We start from the raw sequence: 10,631 nt of genomic DNA on the forward strand, positions 1-10,631 counted from the left end.
ATAAAGAAAATAATAATAATAATAATAATAATAATAAATATATATATATAATCCACATGAATGCTTAATGAATGTTTACAAAGGAGATCTCCTTTGTAAACATTCACAAAAGAAACAAAACTTGGAAAAATTAAACATTAAGGTCTTGAATTTCTAATCTCTGTGATCCCAGTGCTTGGGAGTTAAAAGCTGGAGGATCCGGAGTTCGAGGCCAGCCTTAGTTACATAATTGGTTCCATCATGGGCTGCAGAGTTGGTTCAGAGGTTAAGAGTACCGACTGCTCTGCCAGAGGTTCTGAGTTCAATTCCCAGCAACCACATTGTGGCTCACAGCCATCTGTAATGAGATCCAATGCTGCCCTCTTCTGGTGTGTCTGAAGACAGCTGTAGTGTACTCTTATAAATAAAAAATAAATAAATCTTAAAAATAAAACACACACACGACAATACACGAACACTCTGATGTTCCCCCAAAGCTCCCACCCATGGAAACCCCTATTACTATGAACTGAGATCCTAGTACTGAACTACTGCTTTAGAATCTAGAAATAACCCAGGTCAGACAAAGCCATGCATAAATGCTTTCAATAAAAATCAAACTTCATGGTTTACAATGATTTAATGTCTACTTACCACTTAAACTCATAACAAGAGTAAGAGGAAACGATGCGCTATCAATGAGTATGGAGCAGAGGGTGGGGTGGGGACAGAGAACAATGATTCAGGGAGACATGGGAGAGTAACTCCGTGCACCAGTAGCTCCCAGAAATGTACCAGTAACTCCGAGAAATAGTCTTCTGCCTTTGCCTTTGTGGAAAGTAGCTACCACACGAAATTCCATCCATTCTCACATCAAATTCTATTACAGATAAGAATGGAGGTGCTCCCCAAAGCTAGATTCCAATCTGTGCGTTTTCTGAAGAAAGATTTGTACCAAATCATATTATCCTGCAGATCACTTTGAATATTTCCCTGCATTTCCTTTGCTTTGCTTCTGAGATCCATACCAAAACCACTACACCCTTTTGCATTAAGCTTCTCTCATGCACTGAAGATTGTATCTCAAAAAATTTCACAGACAACAGGCCCAGCATTATAAATGGAGGAGGCTGTTGTCCGCGTTTCTCTTCATGTTGGAAGATCGTTACCACCCAAATAACCCCATTTTAAAGAATAGCTTTAAAGTGAAATGATGAAATTCCCACTAAATTCTAACAAACTTTATGACCTTGAACAGTTTCTCTTGAGAAACTTGTCATTTTGTATTTGTCATTTGGGTAATCTCCCATGGCAGAATGTTGACGCAAGTCTCTGGAGGCATCTCCATTTATTCATTCAAGGATTCACTCAGAAATGTTTCTGAGAGGTTAATGAGAGACCAGACACAATGTTAACAACAAGAAATACATATCGACAAATGTACTGGGCCATATTCTTTTGAAACCCCAGGTTTACTTGGAATAATATTTAAGATCAGACTCTTTCTTCATCTTCCTCATCCACGGATGCCTTCACAAGGGATGCTTCATGCTAGCAGGACTTGTGGTCCACATTCACTGTCTTAGTCAGGGTTTCTATTCCTGCACAAACATCATGACCAAGAAGCAAGTTGGGGAGGAAAGGGTTTATTAGGCTTACATTTCCATACTGCTGTTGATCACCAAAGGATGCAGGACTGGAACTCAAGCAGGTCAGGGAGCAGGAGCTGATGCAGAAGCCATGGGGGGATGTTCTTTGCTGGCTTGCTTTCCCTGGCTTGCTCAGCCTGCTCTCTTATAGAACCCAGGACTACCAGCCCAGAGATGGCACCACCCACAAGGGGCCCTTCCCGCTTGGTCACTAATTGAGAGAATGCCTTGCAGCTGGATCTCGTGGAGGCACTTCCCCCACTGAAGCTCCTTTCTCTGTGATAACTCCAGCTGTGTCAAGTTGACACAAAATTAGCCAGTACATTCACCAAACAAGAAGATCTCATATCACTGTCTGTGGGATCACCACTTTTCTCTCTCAAGAATGAACTCCAGTGTACCAATGTCTATTAACTGGGGGAAAATACAGTAATGGACATATCAGTATTATATATACTTGAATCTCCAAAATATAAACCACATTCTAATAACAAGTTAAAAAAGGGAAAAAGAAAAAAGAAAAAGAACACATTTTAAGCCAGGCAATGATGTACAAATGAGTTTTAGGGGAGTCAGGGATACACAGAGAAACCCTGTCTTGAAGAAAAAAAAAAAAAAAGTGTCCTAATCAACACATTGTGATGACAGTTCTTTTGCCCTTGAAGAAATGAAAGGTTATGTAGAATTCTAAATTTTCAACAGGTTTACTGATGTAAAATAACAACATCTCTTTGTGAAATTAAAGAAAGCTACCGCACAAACGAGCAATGCATATGATTCAGTGAATTGCTCCAGCGGAGCAGACCTATCCCAGCCCCGTATCCTGAGTCAGCAACGGTGGCCAGTCTGCACTCGCAGCCATAAGTGTGCGAGTAGACGTAGTTTGAAATCTTACAGCACTCCACAGTTGTGCTGCTAGGGCTAAAGTGTCTCTCACTCACTTTGATTGACTCTGGCATAAATACCAAATAAAAACGCACTTGAAGTCTTTTCTCCTTCAAAAAGTAGCTGCCTCGTGGTCTAAGATGATCTGTGCCACTCTCAATGTCTTGAACATTCAGACCTAACCCAAATGCTACTTATTCATGGTATTCTTTATTATACTTTGTCGTGACAAAAATAATTAAATAAAGTGCATTCAAGTAAGCCAAGCCAATCAGTTGTGTATTATGAGGACTTCGAAATCTCTACATATTTGATGATGACCCTTATTGTCCCCGAGTAAGGCTCACCAGATCCATTGTGGAAACAGTGAACAACCCCTGGTATAAAAGCATATACTGGATCTGCCATTTCCTGTTTAAGGAGCTGGTGAGTTTCTTTGGAATGGAGAAAAACAATGATAACCAACAATAGATTTTGCAAATATGATTGATTTTCCTCCATAAAACTGCTTTTTATTTCTAATTTTTCCTATCTCAGTATTTGGGCAATTAAGCCTCAATGACATTGGAAGTCCAGGAAATCAGTCTTGGTATCTGCTTCTGTTTCATGCAAAACCTCCACCCTAAGGTCCTCTCGGGTTTTTCGATAAGTTTTCTAGCTTTTGAGATTATAATATTATAATTATATATAATTATAATTCCCTTTCCTCTCTCCAAACTATATATATATATATATATATATATATATATATATATATATATATATATATCCTGCTTGGTCTGTATAATATTACTCTCATTTATGTTTTCAGGCATGACCATTTGGTGTGACTATTTTCTGGGGAAGACTGTCTCTCACATTCTTATGTTCCTTACTTGCCTTTAGTTATTTGGACTTTCCCCTGTCTGGGTTATCATGTGTATTTTCTTTGCACAGCTTGTGCTTAGGCAGTCCTCTGATGAGAGCGAATGGGTATAGTTTCTTCCGTTCCTAGGAGACACAGTCTCACAGCACACTCCCAGATCCTCTGGCTCTTGCAGTCTTCCCACCCATCTTCCCCAGCAATCCCGGAGCCTTTGGTGTGGGAGTTGTATTATAGATGTATCTGCTGGTACTGGGTTCCACACTTATGGCCTTTGATTGCTTGCCTTCTATAAGGTTCTCCATGCATTGCAAAGAAAAATTTCTTTAATGAGTGGTGACGACTACTCTTATATCTCAAGATTCAGAGCTAGGAGCCACAAATGAGAGAAGATTGTGACATTGCCTTTCTGAACTAGGGTTACTCACACAATACAATTTCTTTCTAGGTCTACCTATTTACTGGGCCTCACCCTGGAGAGGAATGAAAAGAATTAAATCTCTGCCTATTGCCTTCAAGGTCTTCCATGTTGGGGATCTCTGTTTGGGAACCTCTGCCATGGCCCCAGGCCCTCCTCTCTTTGTGTCATAATGACCTCTCAGTGCCCAGCTCTCTCCTTGCTCAGGACCTAGTCTTTGCTCCACCCTGGTAATCTTTTCTCTCACAGAATTTTCTCTCCATCAAGGCACTTACTCTTAAGTATCTCTCTTCAGAGATACTGCCCCAGCAGAAATCTCCCTCCCCCCCCTCTTGCTCCCTCTCTCTCTCTCTCCATCTCTCTCTCTCTCTCATTTGTATAGCACCTCATTAGATTTCTCTATCCAAATTATCAGTTTATAGTTGTCAGTTGACCTGAGCGTTCCTTGGCTCCATATCCTCTTCTAAAATGCACTCTCCATGAAGATCCTTGCCTGCTTTGTCCATGTCAGATATCCAGCATCTCACGTGGAGTTAAACAAGGACAGCGTTCAGTAAGCAATTGTGGAGCTCCTAAATCAATTAAGTTCATGGGCATCTCAAGGTAACTGCCAACATTTCAAGCAGTTCTCAAAGCAAAGAATATTTCTCCCTCATTGTAATTTTTTTTAATTTACTCTGTCCTTTTGAAGTAACAAAAATCAAAAACCCAATTAAGGAAGTTTCAATATCCAAATGTATGTTTATCCACTAGTGATTTCCTTCCAAAGGCTTGCACACAGGCCCTGTCTGCACAGATCACTGACTTCCTTCAGCTTCTGGGAAATAAGTATCCTGTTGTCCGTTGGTCTTCTATTTTTTTTTCCATAAGCCTCCTACTATTGAATATAATCTTTCTAACACTCAGAGGTCTGATTCTATTATTTCTTACCAGTTACTCTTTCAGTGGGAGAATGAAGGATGAAGGCAAGATTCCTTAAATGTGATTACTCTGGCCCTTGGGAAGCCAGCCCCTGCTTTGCCTCAATCCTCCCTTAATATCCTGGACTCTAACCTGTCCTGCATTTTTCACAGGCTATCTTTTCTGCTTGAAGCCTTCCTTCTCCCTCTGTCTTACAGTCCCTGCCTGTTCAGCTGGTAGTTGATTCTCACTCTGTACTTCCAATCTCTGAAACCTTCCTTGTGGAAGTCCGCCTCAAGGCTTCTGTCTGCCTCTTAGGAGCTACATGTCCATTCGACAGGCATAGAAGGCAGCTTTCTCTGCTGGGCCATTGCCCTGTACTCATTACCTCTGTACCTCTGTGTGTCTCACCCAGACAAACCTCCACAAAGGCAACTGTCACACCTGCCTTCATCTATGTGTGTAGTCTGTCACACGTGTATGCAACAAACATTCTCTGGCACCTGTTATGGGTGAGACATATCATGTGGGCACAGCGGACAGAGCAACAGACACATAAGCCAGCCACAGAAGTCCAACCATTACAACTATGACTTGTTCATAGAATAATTCTATGTCTGGGCTTTCAGAATAATACTAGGCCAAAAGTATGCGATGCCTACTGCATTTCTCAATTCAGCTGTTACACACTGAGCATTTACTGTCTGCCTGGCTTTAGAGCTTGGAAGATAACAGCAAAATAAATTTTGGAAATTCAGTTTTTTTTTCATAGCTCCTTAGAGTACATCAGAGAAGACAAATGTCAAGCTAATCACATACAATTAGACGTTGAACACTGAGACTTCGGCTACCTGATTGTCAATCATTTATTTGCACGCTGTTTATTTTACATCTCTATTGGGGTAAAGGTCAGCAAAAATATAACACCCTGTGTATTTATAAATAATGTTCCTTGGAATGTAGCCATCTGGTGCATCTGTTTCCAGGTTGTCTGCGCATGCTTTGACTCTGCCAGTTAGAAGTGAGCCTTTGCAACCAAGATCACTTGTCTACAGAGCATAAAGAGTTAGTTTGTGGCTATTGACCATCACCGTCCACATGAGAGGAAAATGAAATCTACTTATTCATTGGTTAGCATGTTCATTTGTTTTTTAAATGAAATAGGGTGGAACAGAATGGTTCAAAAATTGATGAAACTGTGAAGAATAATGGAGTGAAATGGAGAGGAGGGGAAAAGGCAGGAAGAAAAAGGGTTGGATAGGTGGAGAGGGGGAGGGAGGGAGGGAGGGGAGGAGAGGAGGGGAGGAGGGGAGGAGAGGGGATAAGGGGAGTTGAGGGGAGGAGCGGAGTGGAGTGGCATCAGCTATGGTAGCAGGAGAGAGCAGGAAGCCTCCGCTCACCCTGCATCTGCAGTCAGGAAGCACACAGAGATGACTGCTGCCTCTGCGCTTACTCCCTCCCTATTCAATCCAAAACTTGAGCCCAGAGAAGAGTGTTGTTCTCATCCAGGGTCTGCCATCCTTTGTAAGTTACCACTTTCTGAACATAACTTTGCAGATACATCTAGCTGAATATTTTTATGAGTGACTCTAAAACCTGTGAAAATCCACCACTGTGATAGGAGTGGAGTCTCAGAGAACAATGCTTACCTAGCATGAGTGTGTGCAGCATCCTAAACGCTAATTTTGGCAGTAAATAGCTTTCATAGCGTTCTTGGGTTTTTTGTTTTGTTTTGTTTTTGTTTTAAGATGGAAAAGATGTTTAGACACTTATCCCGCTATTCCATGAAATAATATTTGGCAGCTCATTAACTCAGTCACTCACGTAACAACTGAAAAAATGAACAACATGAATCAATGAGTGATTGGCAAATATTTCTCATTCAACGAACATTTGCAATTCTTTGTTTAAATTAAAACTTTATCACGGTGATGTCTAGATAAAAATTACTAAGGCATAACCCTCTTCTAGGAGGAACTTAGTGTGTGCAGGAAGAGTAAATCCTGGTTATATACAATGTGGTTGTTGGTGTATTAGAGATATAAAGAGAATCACACATAAAGATGAGAAAGTGATTCATGCTATGGGGCTTTCACAGTGTAGGTGTAACCATAGTAAAATAGCACAAACAAAGTTGGGTGAGGCAAAGTTATCAAGAAGAATACTCATGCACCAAAGGAGAACAGCAGTATGAGAGGAAGCAGAAGGAAAGAACGTTGTTAGCCTTTTATTAGGCTGAAACCTAGCAGCTGCTCTAGAAAGTGGGAAGTGTACTCATTGGAAAGTTCTAAAGCATTGTGGGGTTAATACTGGGGGATTCAAGGAGATTTTGGATTTTAATGAACACTTATTTGGGCACAAGTGACAAAGTCTAGACAAGGAGTCTAGACCATTCAACTGCAGGACTGAGTGGGCTAAGTATTTGATCATTATATATTACATACGTGAATTGAAATTTCACACTATCGCCCATGCATATGTACAGTTGCCACATCAATTAAAAATACCGCAGGTGCAGCAGTGTTTGCCGCAGCTACATGCCAGAGTTCCTCCTTGCTGAGATATTTTGTCAATACTTTCTGCATGGCAGATTACCTCATGACTTAGGAGAACAGTCTAAGTGTGCTGCGTGGTCCATCACCCATCCATCAGCTTAGCCACTGTGGATCAGCAAATCTTAACATTAAACCTCCACTCCTCTCGACCCTCTAGATCCCTTTCTCATGTAAAGGCAGATGCCCTTCCTTTGTTAGTAATGAAGAAATGCACAGGGAAAGGATGGGGTTAGAAGAGATTACTCAGGTGGTCAGGTGGGATCTACACTCATCTGCTCTTCATTCTTACTAATCTACAGCTTACATTTTTAAAACAACTTAAGTACAAATGAGAAACACACACACACACACACACACACACACACACACACACATCAATCCCCTCTGTCTTAGAGTTTCCATTGTTATGAAGAGACACCATGACCAAGGCAACTCTTATAAAGGCAAACATTTAATTGGGGTTGGTTTACAGTGTCGGAGGTTCCGTCCATTATCATCATGGCAGGAAGCATGGCAGCGTCCAGGCAGACATGGTGCTGGAGGTGCTGAGAGTTCTAGAGCTTTAACCAAAGGCAACAGAAGGGGACTGTCTTCTGCAGGCAATCAGGAGGAGGCTCTGATTCTATAATGGGTGGAGCTTAAACATAGGTGGCCTCAAAGCACACAGCAGCAGTGACACATCTCTTCCAACAAGGTCACACCTACTTGAACAAGGCCACATCTCCTAATAGTGCCTCTCCCTGTGGGTCAAGAATTCAAACACATGAGTCTATGGGGGCCAAACCTATTCAAACCACCACACCACCATTGCAAGACACTTATTATTTAATTTTTTTAGATTTAATTGACATGTGCTAATTGTACGTATGTATAGACTATAGTATGATATTTCAATACATGTATATAATGTATAATGACCAGATCAAATATTATTTCTTTGGTTTGAAAACATTCGAAATCTCTATGAACTATTTTGACATATTCAACTAGATGTTGTGAACTATAGAGCTTCTGTTGTTTATGCACTTATTAATTCAGTATATTCCCTAAATTTTCCTAAGTCTATAATTATGCTTTTGTGATAACACTAGTGATATTTTCCATTATCTTGAACCCAATTTTATTAAAGGCATAAATATTTATGTATTTTTTCACTTATTGCATATATCATTTATATCTTTGTGATGGTACATATAATTTAATCAAAATGTCTCCCAGTATCAGATATATCTGACAAACAATGTGAATAATCATTCCAAGAATTCCTGGGTTAGGAAATTGCATATTAAAATTATGCATTTTCTTGCTTTCAAGATGCAACTTCTCCCTGCCATGAACACTGCTAACTTGATGGAGGAGAGTTAAATAGTGAAGCACAGCCTGGCTTGGCTTGTACTTGAAGAATAGAGCATTTCTTCTGTGCCTTGGGAGAAGTCACACTGCGCCTCTCCTTACCTTTCCTGGTAGAAGCCTGTCTAAGCGAAGCTTGGCCTTTGGCATCCAGAGGAAGCAATTTCTTCCAGCACCACAGAAGCCGCTAGCATTCGGCCCATCACATTGATCTCTGCTTCCCCTTTGGAGACCTAAGTGAGTCTTTATTTCTCACAAAGGGGAATCAAATGCCTGTGTTTGAGCCGGAGCATTTATGTGGTGTGAGCAGCTCTCTGCCACAGTTATCTCAGAGTTTATTTTATTGTATTCCCAGGAAAGCAGTCAGTGGAAATCATTAAGCAGAACCTGGCTTGCAGAACTCGGTGTGCACTTTGGATGTGAAAGGTCTTCTTCAGTTCACTTCAAAATAAGCCCATGCTGGGAGGCATCGCTTTTCTAAGACTTGGGGCAGGAAGGAGACAATAGCAGATGTTCGCTTGCAGGTCCAGGAAAGACACAAGGATCAACATAATAGCTATCCTACATATTAGATAATTAACAGTATTATCCCTTTATCAATTTTCAGTGTCTCAAAAAAATGTATTTTTCATTGTGACATTCCCAATAAACATTCTGCTCTACACCCTAGGGAGTTGGTGCAAGCTAAGTCTTATGTGACTTCACAAATACAGGCCAGAAACCATCTTTTCTTTTGCTTGAATAAGCTGCATCTTCAAAGACTCTGGCTCCACATGGAAGTTTGGGGGGGACCATCAACACATAACCAGAAAGCTTTTCTCTGCTGGGAGAAGAATGGAAGAGAATAACCTCACTGCTGAAAGAGCTTTTGAGATGCTCTAGCCCGGTGACTCTCCAATGGCTCCCACTCACTGGGCCCCCTGACCACAAAACATCAGTAATCAAGCTCTCAGAAATATAAACAGCCACATCCTGGCCCCTGGGGTTCTGAAAGAGCAGGGCAAGATCATAGGTTACTCTGCTGCAAAGCCAGGCCTGAAAACCAATAAAAGAGCCTAACTTATTATATTGCAATAGAGGAATGGTCACCAGAGAGGAAGGTATTCAACCAGGTACATACAGAGGCAAGAACAAAATTGTAGACCTGTTACACTAAAACTGTTTTACCTAAAACTATAACCACATGCCAAAGCTTTCAAATATAACTTGAGAGTTCAGTAAAACACGTGAAAAAAGTAAGTAATCACACTTGTGGGGACTCAGTTTTAGAGGCTACCACTCCGCTTTCTTCACCAAAAAGAACCCCGGTAACCAATTCCGTAGACACAGAATGATAATCATTGTATCTCCTGTTTCCTATGCTCTCCCTCATTTTCCTAACAGAGATTCCCAGGGAATAGGGAGAAGAATGGCAAAAATGTGTTTAAAAAATATATTTAAGAGAGTCTCAGCACATCCAAATATATAGCACCCCAGCAATATAGCTAATGAAAAACAACAACAAAAAGAAATATCCCCTGCCTTAATAAATTTTATACTTAATGGGGTTTAAAATAATTACATAGGCAGTTTATAATTTAGGATAGTGAATATTGTGATAAGCTAATAGGCTATAGAAGTGACTACCAAAGCCTTCATATAGTGACAAAGAAATGCCTTTCACTAGCAGACATTTCGTATTGATTCATAACACTGAGAGAAAAGAATCTTAAAAATGCATACATAGTCAGCTATAATTTCAGCAACTCAAAATTCCATCCAGGGCTATGATGAAATAGCCAGCCTAGAACTCCTCCCCCCCTTGAAAGCAAACAAATAAACAAACAAACAATAAGACTGGATCAAATGATCACCATCAGCTCTTCCAGAATCCTGGAAATGAGCTAAAAGCAAACTACTATTTGAGGAGTGTTTATTCATTAAAAGAAAGAAGAAAGAAAGAGAGAAAGAGAGAAAGGGAGAGAGGGAGGGAGAGAGAGAGAGAGAGAGAGAGAGAGAGAGAGAGAGAGAAGAAGAAGGAGGAGGAGGAGGAG

This window comes from Mus pahari, chromosome 3, assembly GCF_900095145.1.
Source record: "Mus pahari chromosome 3, PAHARI_EIJ_v1.1, whole genome shotgun sequence".
NCBI classification, from domain to species: domain Eukaryota; kingdom Metazoa; phylum Chordata; class Mammalia; order Rodentia; family Muridae; genus Mus; species Mus pahari.